General features: G+C 38.1%; 1 long non-coding RNA gene across 1 annotated transcript; it reads left to right on the top strand.

Annotated features, from left to right (window-relative positions):
- The first annotated feature begins 7878 nt into the window (after nt 1–7878).
- Nucleotides 7879–14349, top strand: LOC118167156. The gene is made up of 2 exons (XR_004750976.1): nt 7879–8035; nt 11825–14349. It is a non-coding gene; the product is annotated as an uncharacterized LOC118167156 (long non-coding RNA).
- Nucleotides 14350–22038: the final 7689 nt, after the last annotated feature.

Raw genomic sequence — 22038 nt, 5'->3', positions numbered from 1 at the left:
GCTGTGGGTGTTGGGTAAGTGGCATCCCCGGATCCATTGGCACCAATTCTCCAACAAGGCAGCTGATGATGTGGGACTAAGATGGGGGGCTGTGTCAGAGGAAGCAGGTCCTCTGATGTCCTGCCTCCTTGTGTCCACCAGCAGCGAAACTCCACTACTTGTGGAAATAGTCCTTTGAAAATTACAACCAGAATTTTCTCTGACCAGATCATTATTTGTTTACAGAAAAGGAGGATGTTTTGTAATATTTATACATTTTATGTCAAACTGAATGGGGGTAAAGGTTTTGCTGCATGCAAGCTCTCATTTGGACTCATTTAAAACTCAACTTTAAATTCATGAGTTTTATTGGAAAAAATAATAATCTGAGAACACTTACAAATCAGTCGTTTTAAAAACTGGTTTACAACAGTGTTTGAATCTCATGTAAGCTTTAAATCAATTATTTATTGATTTTATTCAGCTCACTCTTTGGATAGAGTGTGTAGATGAAGTGCTATTGTGAGGAGTTGAATTTGTCTTTACCTTCCTATAACAATCCTTGTGTTGAGTAAGAAGAGACATATGCACTCTGTTGTCAGGAGCCTCTGTTAGCAGAAGTCCTCTCATATCTACTTTTTTTTTTTTTTAAAAAAAAAAAAAAGAAAGAAAAACAAGAACATAGGCTGCCGTTACAACTCCTGAAACATAGGCTGTCTGACTGGTCCTAAATCTAGGTCAGGTGTTGTGGATCTGTTTGAATGTTTTTCACTATATCACATTCCAAGACAGAACAACAACAACACAATTGTAAATGGTCTCATCTATCCCATGTTAGCTAGGCCAGAAACCACTGGTCATATCATAGTTATATCATCCGTCTGGTAGATCAGTCTACCATAGCATACTTAACTTTAAACGCATAACTTGAAACTCCAGCATGGCAGTTCTGTTCAGAACAGACCTTTATGACTTCAAGCCATCCTAATCCTTCTGAAGACAATTACTAATCTAGAACTTTGAGACATTTCATGTCTTTTGTAGCTGCATCATTAAGCATTACACAAAATGCTTAAAGGTGTATGGAACAACTGTCTGCGGTTAATAGCTAACAACTGAACAAAATGAGAGCACCAAAACAGCAGGTTAGTTAGGAAGACGTGGCAGACTTGCACAGAGAGTGAGGTCTGCTTCTTAGTGGATGAGACAGACAACTATTTACTATATTTTGAGAGCACCTGGCAATAAGTCTATTGGCTATCAGGACAACTTAAGTGAAAGCGGTGTTTATTACTGTGCCATGTTAAGTGGATTTGAGTGCAACAGAAATAAACAGAACAGTCTCTGGAAAAGTTTCAAGCTGGTGAGTGCTCTAGTGTTGCAGAAAGCTCAGGTCGTTTATTAGAAGCCAACTAATCAGCACAAATGACAATATGAGCTTTTATGTTTGTTAGTTTCCTTGTAAAGAAGGTGGCTTTCATACAGATGTATTAGCATGAAGTTATGTCCTGTTTCACTTGAAAGCCAGCTCTAGCTTGCCCATCTGACAGATCCTATATCTTCTTTCAAATACACTCCTTTGCTTTTCCTCCTCACAAGGAAAACTCTTCTTTGCTTCTCTATTTTTTTTTTTCCCTGATATTAGCTAGACAGTTCTGATTCCCTATAAGTGTGGTAAACCATTCTCATTTTTTTTTTTTTTTACTTAGCATTGTGATACATGCTCAGAAATTTCAGAAGGGGTACCTAAAATGGATTGCATGCTACTGATTCCAAATGTAATCATCTTGCAATCTTGTATCTTGCTTGCAAAGGATACAAGATTTGTATATTGACTCTTTTCTACAATTAGAAGTCACATTTCTAGCCCTAGAATATGCCTCCCATTCCTTCTAGCCAAATATCAGTTCTTCATTTCAAATGATGAATGTCAAATCATTTCTGAGTCCAGCAGGTACCTGATTTACCTGGCGCTGCAATTTCAAGGAGTCCAAGATAGAAATACAGGACTTTGTTTTGGGGTTGATGATGATGGTGGAGAGTTCGTAAAACAACCACTCAGCCTCTCTGATCTACTAAAAATTCTAGGTAGGATGTGGAAATTGTCTCTGTGCTGCCTTAAAACTTCTATGTTGCAGACAGAAGCTTAGTAGTGGGAGAAATCTCTTGTAAGCATTTTCTTGTCAGTAGTCTCTTGTTGCAGTTGCAGTTGCTCTCCCTGAATGTGACATGGAAAGATGAGTATGGATAACTGGGAAAAGGTTGTGGTAAAAACCACATTCTGCTGCACTTACTTCTCTTCTGCCTTTAGATACCTGATTTACCTTATTCAAGTGGTAGAAATTACTGCTGGCCCTGGAAAGAATTCAGGCAAAAACTGATTAAAAATCAGTGAATATAAACAACTTCAGGATTTAAACAAACAAACAAAACCACCACAACAACAACAAAAAAATGTATTTTACTATATTGCCCTCTGTAGTTAAAATTTGAACATTTTTATAGTTTTCATTCTTAAGAGTTAAGAATTTTACCTTGAAGTCTAAGAACAAGTTCAGGAGGTTTGTATTAGATACCTTTTCAAAAACTTTGGCTACTATGAGTATCATTACTGTAAAGAAAAAAGGCAGCATATTTACCTTTTAATGGCATGGTATGAGTCTAAGCATGGTATGAATCTAATTTTGATCCTTAGCAATTTCTAATTTTTTCATGTAAAATGTATTTGCATCTTCGGTTTATCATTTTGGGATAAAAGTTTGGCATCTATTTGGCTTTGAAGTCCAAGCATAGTATTTCATTCCTTTGGTTTTGCTATGAGATTCATATTGTCTAATATACTATTATTATTATTTGCTATTATCTTGTTAATTCATTGCCTTTATTCTAGAAAGAGATAATGGCATTTTGATCAATGATACACTCCTATTATCAATTACAGAGTCTTCTGGAGGTTTACAAATAAGGAAATCTAATAGATGCAGTGTCTCATATGCAGCTAGCTAATTGGTAATGTGCAATAGCTTATCAGATAACAATTATCCCCGGTAGTTTTACACAGTATTTCTGGAAATCATCCTTTGACACTTTATTTAGAACATCTGTCAGCATATATGTTATTAGCCTCATCGGGTCATCACTCAGCAGCCACCATTCCCCAGACTGCAGAAAAAGGTAAAGAAGCCTTCTAGATGATCTGTAGCCCAGCTTCTTGAAAGATATCTGCTTTCTCTTGTCTGATTTTTTTTTGAGGGGGTCTTGTTGCCTTTGATGAAAGTGAAAGCATATACAACATTGCTGCCTACTTACCTTCAGTATTATTATTGAAATATTTGGTGATTAAGTTGTTCTAGTGATTAAAGAAGTAAAAGAATTCACTAGACAGGGAACGTATACAAAGAATATCTTAGGCTGGAAAGGAACTCCAGAGAATTAGTGCAATCCCCCTGCTCAATGTGGGTCCAACTAGACCAGGTTGCTCAGGACTGGTTGAATCAAACTTTGAGCATCTTCAGGGATGGAGATTCCTCAGCCTCTCTGGGCAACCCATTCCAGTGATCAATATTGTGGTTAAAAACTTTCCCTTCTATCTGATCTGAACTTCTGGTGTTACAACTAGCATTCATTGCTTTTTGTCCTCTGCTTGTGCTAACCTCTAAACTGGGGACATCAGACTTTGTAAATGTTAAAAGCCAAAAGGTCCTCCCTGAGTTTTTTTTTTTTTTTTTTTTTTTTTTTCCTTTAAACCAGTGAAGATTAGGAATGTGTCTGTGCCTAAAGTGGGATGCCAGTTAGACGTGATGACTTGAGTGACATGCTGAATTGTTGAATTGCAACTAAGAAGGCTATGCAAAGTGGTTCTCTGAAGTTTCTCATGCATATAAATTTAAGCAGGTAAAATATGGATATTTAAGTCATTTTGGAAGATTTTATCAGGGCCCAGCTTCAGCAAAGTCCTTAGCCCTATGTTTAACTGCAGGTAAGGGAACTCATTATGTACTAATGCAGTACATACCAAACATTTATACTAGAACTAGTTCATATTAGTACACACACTACAAACATTTCCAAAAACAGTTGCTAAATCACTTTTAGGCTATGTTAATTCTAAAACCTAGCAGTTTGTTGCAAACAGACTGCATTGTTGCAGCAGTATTGCAAAGTTATACTCTACACCATGGTTCATCTGAACCTCTTTGTAACATTTCTTGTAGACTTTTCCCAGACAACTAGCCCGTGAGAAATGTATGTTGCATTAAAAAACCTTGCAAAGAATTTAACCACAAGCAAAGTTACAAAACTAAATCCACCTTAGGGGGAAATGAGAAACAAAAACAAAAATCCAAGCCTGGCTCATAATGTTGCTTTTCTGTATCACAAACTCATTATGAAGGTAGCTTTTACTTAACCTCTTAGTTCTCACATCACTCATGTTAATGGCCAAGTTTCTGATACCGGTGACATTTATCAACTGATCATCTGTGACTTCATGAGTCACTGTCTCCAGGCTTGACATAAACCACTCAGACTTTGTGGTAGGGTCACCTGGACTTTGTCACTATTTAACAATTGAAAAAGAACAGTATTTTCTTAAAACACAGGCCAGGCCCTGCAGTGATGTGAATGAGCACAAGAGAAGCAAAGTCAATAGAGCACTGATGTTTCCTATAGCTCCAAGGCAGTTGAGCAAGTGGTGAAGTTCTGTTTTCCCTCTGGTTTCTTTTATTTGCTCATTTGTTCCTTTGGTCTCTTCAGTTAAATCAAACATACCTAGATTTATGCAGTATTTATTATATGATAAGCAGCTGTCCATTTATTACATCTGAATAGAAGGATGAACTGACCATGTAATACATGAAAACAGTTTGTTTTCTGCTCTAATGTAGAAGTAATTACAAGGTTATTTGTTTTTCTGCCCTTATTTATTTATTTGTTTGTTTATTTAAAAAAGGCCTTCTGAATGCAGGGAATGAATATTTTGGTGCTTTATTCAAGGTATAGAAGGATAATGTAAGAGTAGACTATAGGAAGGGTTCTATTTACTTTGCTTTTTAATACTGGATTGAATTTTAGCTTTGCAAATGTTACAACTCAGTGCTGAAGTTTGTATTTTTGAAGAGGGAGAACTTTCACCTAGCCCAATGGCTAATACTTTCCCATGCCTCCATCTGTGAAGATGTGAAGAAAATACTGTGGACAAAGAGAAGTGAAAAGACACCATCTCTTTAAAGACAATTCATGTCTTGCTTCTTGTGCACTTTAAATTCTGTATCAAAACTGGAACTTGCAAACTGTCATTGCCCTCTTTAAACAGACAAGCTGCACACCACTGTAAAGCTCTTAGGCAGCCAGTAGGCCTCTGGGTAGCAGAGGGCCTGATTGCAACTTGGGGGCCAAAGTTTAACTATGAAACATAGCAATTGGCAAAATTTGTTATAATTCATCCCTCGTCGTGGTGGCTAGGTGGCTAGTTTGTAAATACATACTGACTTTTTTTTTTTTTTTTTTTTTTTTTTTTCCTGAATCACCTGGGGCTCCAAGCCCTAGAAGGTAAAAACTCTGGAACCATTTATTTGAAAATTGCAGCTCCTCAAGGGTTCTTCCAGACCCCTTAAGTAAAATGTATTGATGGCATTCAGAAATTTATAGTAGGTGAACTTTCACCTAAGTGCCCAACATGTATCCCTTTAGTACATGCAGTCTTTAAAATATTAGACTAGATCAGAAGAATCAGACCCATGGCTCAATGCAGGGAGTTTCTCATTGTCAGAACACTGCCTGAAACTGCTACTGGGAACCTTGTCCCAGTGCTAGTGTGCAACTACTGGCTAGTCAAAGGACATGCTTATCCATGTGTCTCTGCTATGGTACTTCAGTCCTGCCCTGAAATATATGTCACAGGATCTTTAAAGGACCAATGACCAAGAAGTCACCAAACAACCCTTTCAAATTATTCTGTTGACCGAATTAAGACTTAACTCTCCTCTAAAGACAAAAAAGGCCAAACTAATGTTGAATGCCATAATTAGCTCCATATGTTTTGAGGCATTAGTGTAGAGTGAAATAACCAGAAGTATACTAATAAATAAAGAGCATATCCTGGTATTGATCTGCATGTGGAACTCACCTCTGAAATCAATAGGGAGCACTGAAAAAATCAATGACAGGATATGACCCTAAGATAAGCTAGTTTCAAATCATTCTGTCTCTTTCTTCTACGAGAAGACAGGTTATTTTGTGTTATCTAACCCCTCAAGCATCCTCAAGAAGTTCAGGAAATTGGTAAAAAAAACAAAAGAAAAGGAACTGATATATAAAGATTTGCATGAAAAAAATACATGTGTTTTGTAAGATACTGACTAGTCATTGCTTTTTAGTATCAACTCTATGAATAAAGAATTTAAATGGTTTCTTGTAATTGAGACTGAAAGACCCAGAATACCTTGGGGAAGAATTGAGTGATGCAACAAAGGGAACTGTTTATGTGCACTTCCTGCTAGCATTTTTGATAACCTTTCCCTGCATTATAACATGGTGTAAGCTCTATAGAAATAAGGCCTCCAGGCAATTGCTCTGCATGAGAATTCAGCCATGTGTTGAAGAGAAAATGGGGCTAGAAAGCTCAGGGGGCAGCATACCTTCTTTTCTGAGATATATTTTCACAAACGAACACAGTATAATGTATTTTTTTTTTCCTCCAGTGGGTAGTAAAAAGGCCTGTTTTTGCAACACATGGATCGTGTTTCTTGGCTATATTTGCTTGTGTTAGGTCAGTGCTGTGTGGGATCTTCCAAAGACTTCAGACAGGGGCCTCACTGAAGCATGTTGCAGCTTCCTTTGGGCTCACGAACTTGACTTTCTTCCTTCAGAAACCAAAGGTGTGCATATGGACACCCGGATGACTGTCTAATACAGCACTAAGATGCAGCTGAAATTTATACCCAGGGCTAAGGGCTCCAGTCCTGGCTCACTGACTTTGATGCCCCTGTGAGCTGAATCAACACATTGTTCTAAGATGTCTTTACAGGTGCTCCTCTCACATTATGTTTTCTATTCTTGTGAGTATTTTATTTTTTTTTTCTTTGTTGTGAGGGAAATCATCAGGCAAATGTTTCTGGGAGTGAAAAAAAGATTTCTTGATGCCCTGAAGTTTTTATTTGGGCTTACCCTGATGAATGTTGTGAAATTCTAGTAATTTATTAGGAGACATGCTCAATGTCAGCTAAAAAGAAGAGTTGCTATAATATGTAGAAAACTGTAATTTTGAAGCTGAAAAAAAAAAAAAAGAATCAAATGCATTTACCCAAAGAGTTTTCATCTTCAGAATAATTCTCTTTACTTGCCTCTGCTTGTCTTCTGTCTTTTAAATTGCATTCACATTTAACGCACGTGAAATGTTTCACGTTGCCAGACATGGTATAAACCTGCACTCAGAGCCTTGTGGACTTCTTGTTCCTAATGTTGGAAGATGTAATCTAGCCAAAATCCCCTCTAGATGGCTCTGATGCTTTCATTACATTACCAATCTTTGCTTAGATCCTTGTCTGACCCCTTTCCCTTATCTGTAGCTTTGTTCTCATTTAGAATTGTAAGTTTGAAGGTTCCTATTTCTTTTTATCCATGGAGATCTGTCTCAGTAATACAAGCTTTTGCATGCTGCCCCATTAGTGTCTCATCTTAATCCATGCCTTGAGGGTCCAAATCTAGGGAGGATGGAATAATTCAGTCTCCATACAGATCTTGGACTCTTGTCAACTGTGCCAACAAGTGTGCCAATTAAAATTGTGTTTTCTTGACATTGCAGACCAGCCTATTCCAGAGAATATAGATATATAAAAGATATATAAAATGGTTTTATAATTTAGGTTTCAGAAAAATAATGATTTTCCCTCCAAAATTTTCTGACTTGTATCGTGTCATTGTTCATGATTTAGTCAGAACCTGGAATGCTACCTTCAGATTATGGAAGCTGGCAAAATTCATAACCTGGCAAAAGGGAAAATATTCACATAACTCTCGGCAAGAAACCAAATCAAACTATTCTTTTTAATTGCAGGTGAGTAATAGCACTCTTACATTTCATACAAATAACGTCAACACTCTCCTGCTCTGTGATTGATGGGATGTTTTAAGTGGAGTGCTTTAATTCAGCACAGCTGGACGTCTCTTGTTGGATCCCCTCCTATACTCAGAAAACTTTTTTTTTTTTAGATGTATTGGCAATAACTTGCCCTGTTAAGGCAGAAAAATATCCCTCAGAGTGTAGATGATGTATGGTCAACTTGTTCTGTCAGTATGTCTGCTAATGAAAACTGGCGATTACTGTTTGGTTGTTTGTCTGTTTTTTGTTTTGTTTTGTTTGTTTTTTTTAACCAGGCCATTTGGTCTTCAAGGTATTGTTCTAGTTTTGTACTGAATTGTAATGGTCTATCACATTAATTACTTCTCTGTAAAGTAAGTGCTTCCTTATAGTGGTTTCCAAATGAGCTTTTCGTTTTCCAGGATTTCTGACTACCATTTTGTTGCTTGTTGGTGTCAGGATTAAGCATCTGGTTGCAGCTTTAGGAGAATGTCCCACACTCGTTTAACCCACGCGCATGGCAAGTGGCAGAGAAGGGACATACAAAACTGCTGATAGGGAAAACGTTTAGGTTGTGCAGATATTTCAGTGCCTAATTTAAGCCCAGTGCAGATTTGAAGGGGATTATGCAGCAGTTGTTTATGGTCCTTCACAGCACCACAGTGCTTTGCCCAGCCAATGAAGTGGGTCTAGGGAGTGATGACTACTGGGTGTTTGGAGAAAGGAGGCAGACATTAAACTATTTCTATTAAGCTTCCAAAAGAGAGGACTTCCATTGTTCAGTAAATGGCAGGGTTCTTCAAGGATCGGGCTCTTACCACTCTGCAGCCTATGGAGTTCATTTAAACTCGGCACATATCTACTTAATGCGTTAAGTTCCCCAGCATCAGACTCACATGGATTTATTTACAGTCTCTGACTAGAATCAACATGAGCTTTCAGAGCCCTGGAGTACATAATAACAGGAAAATCGTGTCTCTAGTTAAACATATCCCCAGGGAAAGCCTGGTAAATGTCCAGGGTAGTGATTAGGAAAGGTTAACTTATGATGTGACAAGGAAAGTAGTACAACTAAGATAACACTAATAAATGACACCAGTGCTGAAAAATGATAGATTATTCTGATATATTCTGTTAAAAAAGAAATAAATAAACTGAGCAGTTTTTAGAGGAATATTTTGAATCTATCTGTGGCTATGTGCAGTTACTTGCTATACTAGCATATCAATTTGGATGTCTGCATGTGGAAACTGTGTTACCAAAGGAATTATTTAATATATAAGGAATTGTCCGGTGTTCTCCATGCAGGAAAGGACATTATACTAACTTCCAATTAGGACGACTATAATGAGTGGGGAGCCAGAATGTCTTTTGCATTGGAGGAAAATTCCAGTGATAGAAAACATTTACTGAATGACTGAAAACAAGTTTGCAAGGTAGAGACAATTTACTCTTTGCTCTGGTTCATTTTCTGCTCCATACATTGTAATCCTTAGATTATGGAGTTATGAAAACTAGTCATGGGAAATTATTGCTATAAACAAGCAATCCCCCAAATCTCCAATATTAAAAAAGCCTTATTTTTTAAGGAAGAGTTTTATTGTTGTTGATTATTTTTTTCTTGTGTTATATTTTACACCATAATCTCCTTCCCTTCTGCTTTAGTTATACCCATTATTATCACTGTGTTTCTGGCAAATATATACTTTTAGATTTTGTTCCTTGTTGCACTGCAAGTGATTCTTGTACAGACTTTCAGATGTGCTTGCCCTCTACTACTGAAATCTGAAATACAGATTTCATTGGGAGAGCTCACAATGAAAGAGATTAGGCAGCATTATAAAGTTTGGGATCTAAATTGTTTTGTCTTGCTCAGTATTTGAATAATCACTCAGTATTTGGGACTTGCTGCTACCCTGATGGACTTGGTGTTTCTGTTCAAAGCCAAGACTCTTATGGCATCCAGTTCAGTAGTTATTTTAGCTGCTGTTTATTTGGGTGTCTCTATTATGCTCCAATGCACTGTGTAGACATACTCAAGACATATTTTTTAGGGGAGTAGATAGAGACATGACTTTAGCACAGTGAAGTCAGAGACTCATTACTGACGCATTGAGCTCCCATAGGTATCTGTAAAAAAAAAAAAAAAAAAGAAAAGAAAAGAAAAAAGTGTTTCCTTAAGTCTGTTCTTGAAGCCTGAAGCAGTAGTTTCACTACACTTTCACTTAATTTAAGGAAGACTCTCTCCATTTCAACAGGAATATAAGGCTTCCTGAACAAAAAAAAAAAAAAAAAAAAAAGTGTTTTGAATTATATATAATGTGTATTCTATGGCACGTAAAGAGAAATATTCTCAAAATACTGACTAGAATACTACCTCACCCAAAATGGATACTACCTCACCCAAAATGGATAAACTAAATTTTCCTGGTTGATGCTGTTACGAATCACTCATCTACTACTCAGTAATGCCAAAATATTAGAACTTGAGTGTTTACATCCAGAATGAGCTAATGTTCAGCAAGGTCCAGCATATGTGCTTTACACCATGATGTATGAGATGTCTCACTAAAGAGCAAGAAGCTTATCACGGCATATGTCTCCGACTCCTTTCCACATTCAGGCACTTAATAGTGAGAGTCTAATTTTGGGAGTCAGTGAGGTTTGTAGACGTCTATATCTCTGTACATCAGGCTAGTTCTTCAGGGCTTTTGCAGGTATAACAAAATTTGTATCAGAAATAAGCTAGCTGCAGAAAGAGTTACAGGTTAAGAAGGTCTCTTTTATATGAACCTAGGTATATACTTAGGATTGCTTGCCTTATGCTGCAGTTTTTTAGTGATACTCTTACTCTTGTAGCATGATGGTAAGAATTTCAGTACCTTTACCATGTTAATGGTGTTCTCAGTATTGCTATGTGAAGTATAGATAGACACCTATGGCACCTTCCAGCCTCTGTTAGGACCACAGTTTTTCACAGAGGCAATAGATCGAGCCCCTGCAGGAAACTGCCTGGGCAGGGGACATTCTATGTTGGAAGAATAGACCCTACATAGACCCCAAGTCCCACCTGATGTACAAGGGGCACAGTTATGTGGTACTGGACTGGAATGTAGGAAAGCAGGGCTTTCCTTTCAAAGTTTTTCTGAAACAGCTTTCAAGATGTCCTCTCATTCCCAAGATGGGGCCATTCCTCTCTTTCTTCAGCTGTGGTTGCCAGACAGGGAAGCAATTCAAAACAAATTGATGTCTGGTCTGGGCTCCAGTAGGCTGGTAGTCTAAAATTCAGCAAGAAAAATAACACCATAAGATTTGCGTTTCAAAAAGTCAGCTAAAAATGAATATATTTGCCACTGAGACCAAATAAGACCTGATACTTACTTTATATCAGCTCTGTTTAAAGACTACACGAACAGCCTTCATTTACATAAAGAGGCCAAGCTGAGAAGAAAAAGTTAATTCTGGATACATTTCTCAGGAAAACTGGTACCTTTTCACTTTTATTCTATAATGAGAGAATTCCAAAGCTGGAGCACAACAGAGAAAAAATATGTCAAAACTAAGGACAGTTGCTGTAATGCTCTAGCTTTTCCTTTAGTTACAGATGTTTGTAGTAATACCAAAACTCTTTTCCTCCAATGGCTGCAGCCACAGCTATGATTCTCTGAGCAGTGAATTGGAGCTAGAATGCTATGTGTTTCAACCAGTTAAAAACACTAAAATTACTTTCTTCCCTCTTGCTCTTCCATGCTTTCTTCTTTGCAGATGGCAGAGGACAATATGCTGGGTCTGCAATAACATCGACTCAAAATTCCTTGCTAATTGTGAAATAACTTCCTAAAGATTGCAAGCAAAAGGAAGTCAGAGAACAAAGCAATGTCAAGTATGCACATGTCACAACACAATGTGCTGATTCCAAGCCTTTGGAAACATGCTGAAAGACATGTCTGGAAAAAAAAAAAAAAAAAAAAAAGCCACCAAAAACCAGGGAAATGCTTCCACACAGACTTTCATCATGAAAACAGCAGCTGAATGTGCCTGTTCCCACCAGGAAAAAATACCCTGAAATAACAAAAGGTGGTGGAAAGCTAGAAATGAAATCATCAGATGGCGAGCATGCTTTTTTGTCTGTTCCTAAAACTTACATAGACTGTACTTCCACTACATTGTAAATCAAGGGATCAATCTGGAGTAGTGTTTGACTGCAAGGTGCCAAGAAGACCAAGAAAAATGGAATGTATAAACAGGTCTCTTTTACAATGAAGGGCTAGTAGAACAAAACAGAAGGAAAGCAAACAAAGGGCAACACTTTCAGATAGTGTATCTGAAGGAATGCAAACTCTGTGCATTCCTGATCACTCCTGTAGGTACTGAAGGTATAAAAGACATGCTCTTGAGGAGAATGGCATACACAGTGTTTCTTTGTGAAAGAGTCCGTGTACATTCCCTTCATAACCACAGGTAAACCTTTGTATCATTGGTATACTCTAAAGATGTATTTTCAGTTAGGTCTACAGTGTTGGCTTGCTGAGTCCAATTTTCTGTCATCTTAAGAGCTAAGGGTTAAGTAAATTCTGGGGGCAAATTGTAGGATCCCAGGAAAAGTTATATGTACAACATAAGTGAAACACTGTATGCATCTGACTTTATATGTTGCAAAATACCACCTCAAGAAACAGAGGGATATCATATATAAATGCAAATGAAGCAATGTTCAGTAATGAATAATGATATGACAAGGCATTTTCTTTCAAAGCCGACAGAAGAAAACAAACTTATCCCTAGTTTGTGCAGGGATGAAACAAATACTGAGATGAAAAGCGAGTTGTCTAACATTATATATCAGCTCTGGAATAAATACTCCATCTTCAGCTTCTCAAGTGACTTTATAAAACTGTTGCTCTTTGTTAACTGCTAGACCCCAAAGAGCACTCATGACAAGTGCACCTGAAAGGCTTGTTTTGCATTCGTTGCTACTAGTTGTGCTCCCATAGATGCATACCATAAAATGACCTCAGGGTTTGTTAGTGTTTCCTGCAGTAGGCTTGATATGCATGACAAGGAAACCCAATCTTACTTTAAGCAAAAGTTATTCAGATATGTTTAACCAAAACTTTCTTGATATATGTTAAAATCTGGCATAAATGTCTCTGCTGAATATAGAAAAAGTGCTCCCATGATTATAGAAGCTGAACATGGAATAAGCTGAGGAAATATTTGTTTACCCTGGCTGCAAACTGCGGAATGGCTCTTAAACATATTTGTCTGTTCCATATTCCTTGTCAGTGTAGTTTCTGGGATTCAGGTTATTCCGGCTGATTCAAATGTAGACTCCAACTCTATGAAGCACAATTTACATTTGGTTCTCAGCCATCTTTTGTAGATTTTCATGCAATTAATGATTTTTTCCCTTCCCTCTTGGGCTAAACCGAGAATATCTGACTGAGTCTTGCTATACAAGTGAGGTTCATGGAAAATGTGACTCCTTTTGAACCAACACTGCTTTTTTTTTGTATTATTACTATTGTTATTTTTAGAGTAAACAAGAACCTGACCAAAACCTGACCCTTCTATTTTTTAATCTCACTGTTTGACATGTATGTTTGTAATTTACTCTTCTGCACTGTAGCCTGTTATGCGTGCCGGACTTTATGCATATATTGTGTCTCCATAGGCAATGAAATTTGCACCAGTTGCCAGTACCCGGCAGGTATGATGCATGTGTAGACAGTGAGGTGATGGAGGACTGGTGTCTGCACTGGCGGCAAACAGCTAATGCCCACGTGTGCAACTTCACCCTACCAACACAAGGCAAACAGCTTTGCACGAGTAGTGAACTTGAGAAGATGCCAGAAAACACAAGTATAGGTGGTAGGCAAATGGGTACTAAAAAGAAACCTTCTGCCACAGTAGATCACTAACGCAGATGCCCTTTGAGGCTGAGACTATGCCTGACTGCAATACAGTCAAATGGAGAAGTGAGATATTCCTTTACACTGTGCATGGCCACATAACATTTGGGAACTGGCAGGAGCAGGCAGGTAATTAAGCATGTGGAGCTGTCAGGCAGTCAAGGGAAAGAGAGATAGGGAATGAACCTTTAAAAGAGCTTTTGGTTTGCACTTTTGTTGGGCCTGCCAGAGGTTTGGAAATAATGCAGAGACAGAACCTGTTGTCATGGGTACAATACTCTAGCAAATTGCTTTTCCAGAGCCAATGGAATAGTGATAATTCTTCTCAGACCCCTGCATAAATTAATTGAAAGCTAATGTTAGCTTAAAAAAAAAAAAGAAAGAGAGAAATAAAAATTTGAATCCAAGCCATCTTATACTGTCCAAAAACACTGAATAGATTATAGCAGGTGGCCTGACCACCTGTGCTTGTCTACTTCCATTCCAGATAATCTCCTTATCGAATGCAGGGAGGAGCAGACACCCGGGAGGGTCTCACAGGAAGAGCAAAGACTGAAAAACAGAGTGACTAGCCAGAGAGATAGGAACCTGCAGTGCAGGGAATACATAACTTGGGAAAGCATTGCAGACAAATCCTTGTCTCATTTACAACTTGTATTTCTGCAGGGATTTTTCTGGCTTCAGGGGCAGCCCTTCGCATTTATGTCATGTTGGTAATGGATGGGAGGTAAAAGGTCCTGCAATTCAAATGTATAAGCTACCATTTTCTAATGGCTTGCAGAAAAAAAGGCCAGTCAAACAAGGCTTTTATAATAGCACCTATTTTCTTTATCCGGCCTAGATTGCTACAGGAAATGCTTTAATTTAATAGAGGAGTAAGTGGATGCATTGCATGATTTCCAAATGGCACACTAACAACATAATGGTTCCTACCCTCTGCATTGCAAGAAGTGTGGTTTGTTTCTTAGTGGGCTTCAGCTACAATAGCTTTTTATGACTGTCACTTTGAGTAAAAGAAAACAAAGTGCTGGCTGAGAAAAAAATAACAATAAACCCTGTTTCTGTCATGTATCTGAATATTCCCTTTCACTCATTCTTTTCTGTTAGTGAAATTTCTTAGGTAAATATGTCTAGAAGGGAGGGGAAAGATACCTCAAAGGAGCCTGCTGCTGCCAGCATATATCCTTGCATTCAAGTGAGATCTTTTGAAGTGAAAGCATGCTCAAAATTGAGGACTTCTCTCTCAAGTTCCTGCTGGGCATGTTGCACACCCCATAGCTGATAACTCTACCTTTTCACAAGCTGTTCTTTAGCAGAATGAAGTTCTTGCTCCTCAAATGGCAGCCAGTGCTTCTTTTTCATCAGATCTGCTCACCACAGTGCAGCATTGCACTGCCACAACTAAATGTCTTCTTGTGTGGGAGCCAGCTTGGTACTGGTTTGCACCCAAAAGTGGTCTCTTCCTTATAAATTTTTCATCTCAGCCCAGAGGCTTCTAGAGCTTCCTGTCTGCTTTGTGCTGTACAGAATAGTTTGTGATAACTTCTTCTGAGATCTGCTGTACAGTCCTTATTGCCGTTCTTCCATCTGGTCCTCGTTGACAGGATATTTTTCTGTCCTGTAAGGATTAGTTTGGTAACAGACCTGATGCTGGATTTGCTGTTCTGCAAAGTTCAGTTGTTAGTCCTAAACCTTCCTTAATTCCCTTTCCATTTAGCAACACAAGACGATACAGACAGATGTGAAGCCAACTGAAACCAATCAGAAAGGTTGACTGCCCCTCTGGGTAAGGGTGACAGGTGACAGACCCCAGGATCTTCTTTTTTCACTGTGGTAATTATATATTAAAAAGAACATCCAGAATAGTTTCTACAACTTTTATAACTTTTTATTTTTTATTTTTCCCTTTTTCTTGTTTTCCCTCAGTGGAGAATATCTTTTGGATTTAACATTGTATTCTCAAAGTAAGGTATTGTTCATCTTGATAGATATTTGGCTGGTTCATTTTGAGTGACAGTCCTGAGATTCTTGAGTAATTCTGAATTAAAAGAATAGTGCTACTATTCTATTTCAGAAGTCTTTCATTTCCTGCATAATGTTGTCAAGACAACAGTGTCCTAATTGCACCTATACTGTTTGCCAGTGTTTTGGAGCACACAATATTTTGGAGATCCAAGGTGTTTTGGAGTTACTTTTGTTATGGAAATATTTCACAATCTGGACCCTCCCCCATCTTCCCCTCTCCCCTTTATTTTTTAAAGTATTTAAGATCTATATATATTATCTATAAATATTTATTCCTGGTTAGAAATTGCTTGGCATTTAAGAGCTAGAGCAGGAAGCATGTTTTTTTTTTTATACAGAGTTTGTGCTAAATTTTCAACCAAAAATGCCACATGTGCAAAATAAGGACTAAAGTTCTAGAAGGATAGAATTCTATTCTATTCCTGTTATTCTGAAGGGTGATGACTTTATACATTCATAGACTTGTACAGTGTGGCCAACTTTATAGTAACTTTTCATTCATCAATTTGGCACTTTTACAGGCTCAGCTAGCATTGCACTAACATGCTTTTTTAATATTTAATTTCCTTGACTGAATCCATAAAACAAAGAAGAGAAAGATTAAAATAGCAAGAAGTACATTGACCTAAACTGAGTTCAAAGTTTATTCTGGCTTCCGCTGTGTACTTTTAGCAGAGGAGCAAGAAGGTTGTTGGTGAATGAAGCAGCAGAAATGCTTGTGCTCTCCTCGCTTGTGAAAGAGTCGTGTCAGAACAGAACAGGCCTAGAAGGATTTGCTCTGAAGAAGTGACAGCAGTGTTAGTGCCAGCTTCCTCAGACCTTCTTCTTCCTGGAAGTGTGTTATAATATTGATCAGGAGGTTTGCGGTAGTAATCTGTAAGGTTCCTGACAAAATGAATCTTCCTAAGAAACTCTGAGCAGGGATTCAAAATTGAGTAGGATGAAACAATTGCTGTTGAATTGAGTCTGGGGACTTTATTACTTGAATAATTAACACAACAAGAAGAATGTGTGTGGTATGATTCAGATCATGGCTGCAGGAGTATTTGTTTCAGTATTGTCATTTCCATATTGGCTTCAGCACTGTCCAGGAAACAAAGGATGAAGAACCAAGTTTCTGTTGACCCTACTACAAGGCCATAGCAGTTCTTCCCATTTTAGGAAGAGCATCCTTTTCCAGGTGACTCTTAATCATTCTTCAGTTCAGGTAACTAGAAAGCTGTTCTGTCATAGAAACAGCTAGGGAATCACACTAGAATTAGTTTTTACCTATATATAAAAACCATCCAAAGATGTCACCTGCTAGAAATTCTGTGCTAATGTTGCAAAGACCAGAACTTAAATGTTAGGAAATGTCATGTTTATAGCTGCCAGCAGAACCTTAATTTAGCCCCTTTCTATGCTAAGATATAGTCTTTAATTGTATAATCACATACTATTTTTTCCAAAGGACCTCTGCTCACTCAGGGCACAGGACCTACAAGAGGGCTGAGTAGAGGTTATGCAGGCACACATAAATCTGTCACTTCCTAATTTGGCTGTGCTTGACTTTGCAACCTAAATAATTTTGCTTTCAGTTAGATGCATTTGATTTTTTTTTTTTTAAACCATGCTAGAGGACCATTCTGTAAAAGGTCTCCTTTGGTGGGACTTTGGACATCAGCTTGCAGACTCCTAAAGGAGACATAGTTAAGAAATGGATAATCCAGTAAACACAGCCTCCATGCATTTTAAACATGCATAGACTAACACTTCATTTGCTCTCAGTTTGGAGTGTCACATGGTGTTTCAAGTGCTAAAAGATTTACTATGGTTTATGGCTCAAATATTTCTAACTCAATTTGTCATTTAGCACCAAACTCCCCTGTCCTGCAGCACACTCAAAGGCTAAAGGGCATTGAAGCATTCTCCTGCTTAACTGCCCATGGATTGGAATAGCTTTTGTGACCTTTCTATTGCTCTTGGGATCTTTTATGAAATTAATTATTAAAATGCTAGGCCTCAGGTCTATCTGTGACGTAATGCTTGAGGTTTTCAGAGCAAAACCAGATTCCTTCAGTCACAATAGTTCTCAGACATTAAAGTTTCTACTTGAAAAGAGAGGTCCTTCAGTATAATTTTACTTTTTTAATCAACCTTATTACCATTTTGCCCTTCTACAACACACTATTAACTGAGTGCATTTCCATTAAATTTCAAAGGATGTCTTAGTCTTTATGACTGGATGTTACTTTTAAAACTCTCAAGTTCTGGCAGGTATGACCTCGGGTGCAAACATAACTTTATTTGTGAAGAAAAACCTATTTAGCTTTTAGTGAAGCTTTGATTATGGTTCCATAATTAAAGCATTTGGACATTACTACAGTGAATGGACTGAAAATACAAGTGTATCTCAAGTAATGAACAGGAAATGGAAACACAGATAGTAAGAATAAAGTTTGGGGGATAGACTGTCATATCCAATTCTGGTAGCCTTGCAAATGGCAGAACATCTTTCCCAGTCGATGCAAGTCCACCTTCAGACAGTTAAGTGAGGAGAATGTTATCACAGTGGAAGAACTGGAAAGGAGAACAAGAAAGTTTAACAGGGAGGATTTTGGAAAATACCTGCCCTTGTTTTGCACTGTATGTTAAACCACAAGAGACTGGATATCTGTCTATACTTACCAGTTACCAGAAAGGGTCCTTCAGGCCAGGAGGCTTGTGTTTAATAAGTGGCCAGATAAACAGGTATGTCATTTGTAAAAATAATATGCTACAGGACTGCATATCAGTCTATCAGAACCATAAGTACTGAGTGGCAAATGCATTTAGAGGCAGTTCTGAAATTGATCCTGCAAGCAGAGATCTTTTACAATCAAGGTTTTCATAGCCTCAGTGAATGCTGATTTTGAGTGGTGATTCAGCTGTGAAACACTGAAAACTTTCAGTATAGATAAGTCTGGGGCACACGCTAGATGAGCAATCTGAGGAAGCACTGATAGAATCCTTCATTTTTCTCTTTCCAATTTCTCCCTGTCTGGGTTTACTAGATTACCCGACAAATATGAACTAATATTCTAGTCTGCAGAGAGTTCTCGTCCTCATGTTTGGAGGACCTAGGGATTTCATAACAGTTTTATGAGATGAGTTTAGAGTTGCTTTTTGGAAATGTGTTTTTAAATGGAGGATGTGTTTTATCTCTCTTTAGAACATATTTTCTTGATTAAACTGGCAAGGATTCATATTTTTTGAATAATTTAAGCAGTGTGGATCCAGGGCCCAAATTGTGCTGGCCTTAAATAGAATCCTGGTAAAGAGAATGTTGAAATAATGAAGAAAAGTTCAGTTTAGTGTTGAAGAACAGGGTCAGTGAGAAATATTTCAGCTGTTATGCTATCCTGATTTAGAAAGCAAATGAAAGGCTTCTGTGCATCATATTGACGTGATGTGACTGAATGAATGCAGATGCATCATGATCTGAAGTCTGCTAAACTTGTGTTCAGAGGGGTGTGAATATATAAGAGAGCCTGTTCCTTGGAGAAGCCAACCACTAGTTCTGGAAAGATTCCAGCAAATCACAGTGAAGTTATGCAACTAATCTTTATTGCTAGGATGTAGTGCAAAATAAGATGACATCAGTTTATTCAGTTTATGGGCATGACAGATGTTAGAGGTTATCACCAGTGTCAGGTCAGGCACAGGGCCCAGGACCTGCCCGAAGGACTCAGCCAAAAGTGTTCTGGGCATACAATTTGTGGTCTATTGTGGGAGTTGTTTTTTATACTACAATGATTTTTTGAGTTTTCTGTTAGGCTACTCCTTATGCAGTAGACATAAAAGAGAGGAACATGATCAAAGCCAGGCCTAACAAGGAAGAATGATTACAGTATTTGATGATATCTAAGACCTTATGCTCTTGCAGGACTGTGGATAGTATCAGGAAAACTGAGTTCCCATGGAAAGCAGAATCTCAAATTTGTTTTTCTATTAACTCAGTTGGGCAAAGAGTGACAGGTGATGCCTAACCAGTTGCCTGTTTTCATTCCTTTTTTGAGATGTCCATTCATTCTTTCCGTTCACTGCGTGGGAGCTTACAGTTTCAGCCTTGTGTACGTGTCCAAGAGAGTGGCCCTTGAAAGATTAGTTATTATTTCCCTGAATTGGTAGCCTTCTGAGGGCTTAAATGGATCTAGCCCTTAGTGTAGGAAGTCTTGAAAGGGTAAAAATGCTACTGTCACTCAAATAGTTGCTTATATAGGTGACCAGCACTTGCAGTTACTATCAATCAGAGCCTAAGCAACAAACCTTCCAGCCCACGGGGGTTTAAAGACAAAATGCTATGGGTAGATCTGCAACATACAGTTCTACCTGAGGTCAGCTAGGCATACTCAGTGTAGGTGGTATTTCTATGTGGTCCGGACATGAAGCCCAGCAATTGTGTAGCTGCATCAGCATGGGGCTGTGCATGGGGTAGTTAGCCTCACTCAGCACAAGCATTTGGTGTGAAAAGTCGGTTTTTGGTTTTTATTTTTAATTGGATGGAGGGAAAATGGAAGGCAGTGTGTTTCCCATCAGATTTTTGTTATTCAAAATTATTTCTAGTATTTGATAAAATGTTTGCCTAGTGTTTAGATAGTGTTGGTTGTCCACTTCCATGTGTTATTTAGAAGGACTTAGCACAAATAATGTTTCCTTTTTCAAGCTTCTCTGCTGCTTGAAATAAAAGTGGAGCTAGGGAAATGCTGAGATTTTTGAAGGAGGTCTGAAAACAATGGAGTCTTCCTGTAAAAAAAAGAAATAAATGGAATTTGTTGAGTTCCTTTAGAAACTCAGCCTCCGCCTTCAGAGTTTTCTCAACAGGCTATGTTTTCCCCAACCACTAGCAAAACAAACCTAAAGGCTTTCCCAAGGGAAATCTGTTTAAGCCTGTTGCAATGTCTGTGAGGAGTATGGGTGCTGGTGGAGAGTGATACAGGGAGGAACTGTGCTGTCAACAACAGGAAGTTGGTGAAAAATGAGCGGTGCCCCTGGGGAGGTGAATGCAGAGCAGATGGCTCTAATTGTGAGTCACTCTGTGACAACTGACAAGAGAAATTCTGCACTCTTGACACTTTAAAGATACCAAAAATACCAGAGAGCACATTCCACAGCTTCTTGAAGACTTCCATATCGAGGGAGTAGGGGAGGGAAAGCTCCAACTCCTCCTGTTTCCATCACTAAACAGCCCATAAAATTTGCTGTTGATAAGCTTCCAAGCAGCCAAACATTCTAATACTTAGATAAGTCACTAATGTTAATAAAAACACTGAAGAAATAAGAAGGAAGAGGTGCAAAGGGGATTCATGCACAGGACAGCACCAGTTGCTTTAGATACTGATCCTTTCAATTAAGGGTGGTTCTGGATAAGAAAGGGGAAAGTAACATCCTTGTTTATAAGCACTGATAGATTTTGAAATCTCTTTCTTTTTTCTTTCCTGTTTTTTTTTTTTTTTTTTTTTTTTTTTTTCTTTCATCCAGAATGACTGCAAGCATTTTCTTGATTTATTTCAATTGTTGCCCGGATACAGAGTTGCAGATTTATATTGTGCTTCTTTAGTGGAGTTACAAGAAGTCAAGACCAGAAACCACTCATACTTGGTTGCCAATTTTTTATTTTGGGATGACTGCCTAGCTTGGGTAGGTCTGCAGATGTCAACAGAGCTACCCCAGAAATAAGTTGTGTTTGCTGTATTTGCTCGCTTAGTGCCACTGCTTTAATACCAACACTATGATAGTCAGTCTGTCTCTTGAGCATAACCTGGTTGTTTCATGTGCACCCTAATAACATGAGGCAGCTCTTTTACTTGAACTCTATGACCATTAATATCAGGCAGAGACATTATTGTTATTCTGCTTGTATTATGCAAAGAAATTCCCTGGATATTTGAGGAGAGGAGGAAATTTCATAGTGTTAGAAATGTTTTTGGGAGCATCTTGTTCTGACTGGATTGAGATATCTGATATTTTGGCACTCTGCTGCTTTTCAAATAGTTGCTATTTGAAAGTTACTAACAATGGAAG

This window comes from Oxyura jamaicensis, chromosome 4, assembly GCF_011077185.1.
Source record: "Oxyura jamaicensis isolate SHBP4307 breed ruddy duck chromosome 4, BPBGC_Ojam_1.0, whole genome shotgun sequence".
NCBI lineage: Eukaryota > Metazoa > Chordata > Aves > Anseriformes > Anatidae > Oxyura > Oxyura jamaicensis.
This window is presented reverse-complemented; position numbering and strand designations above follow the sequence as displayed.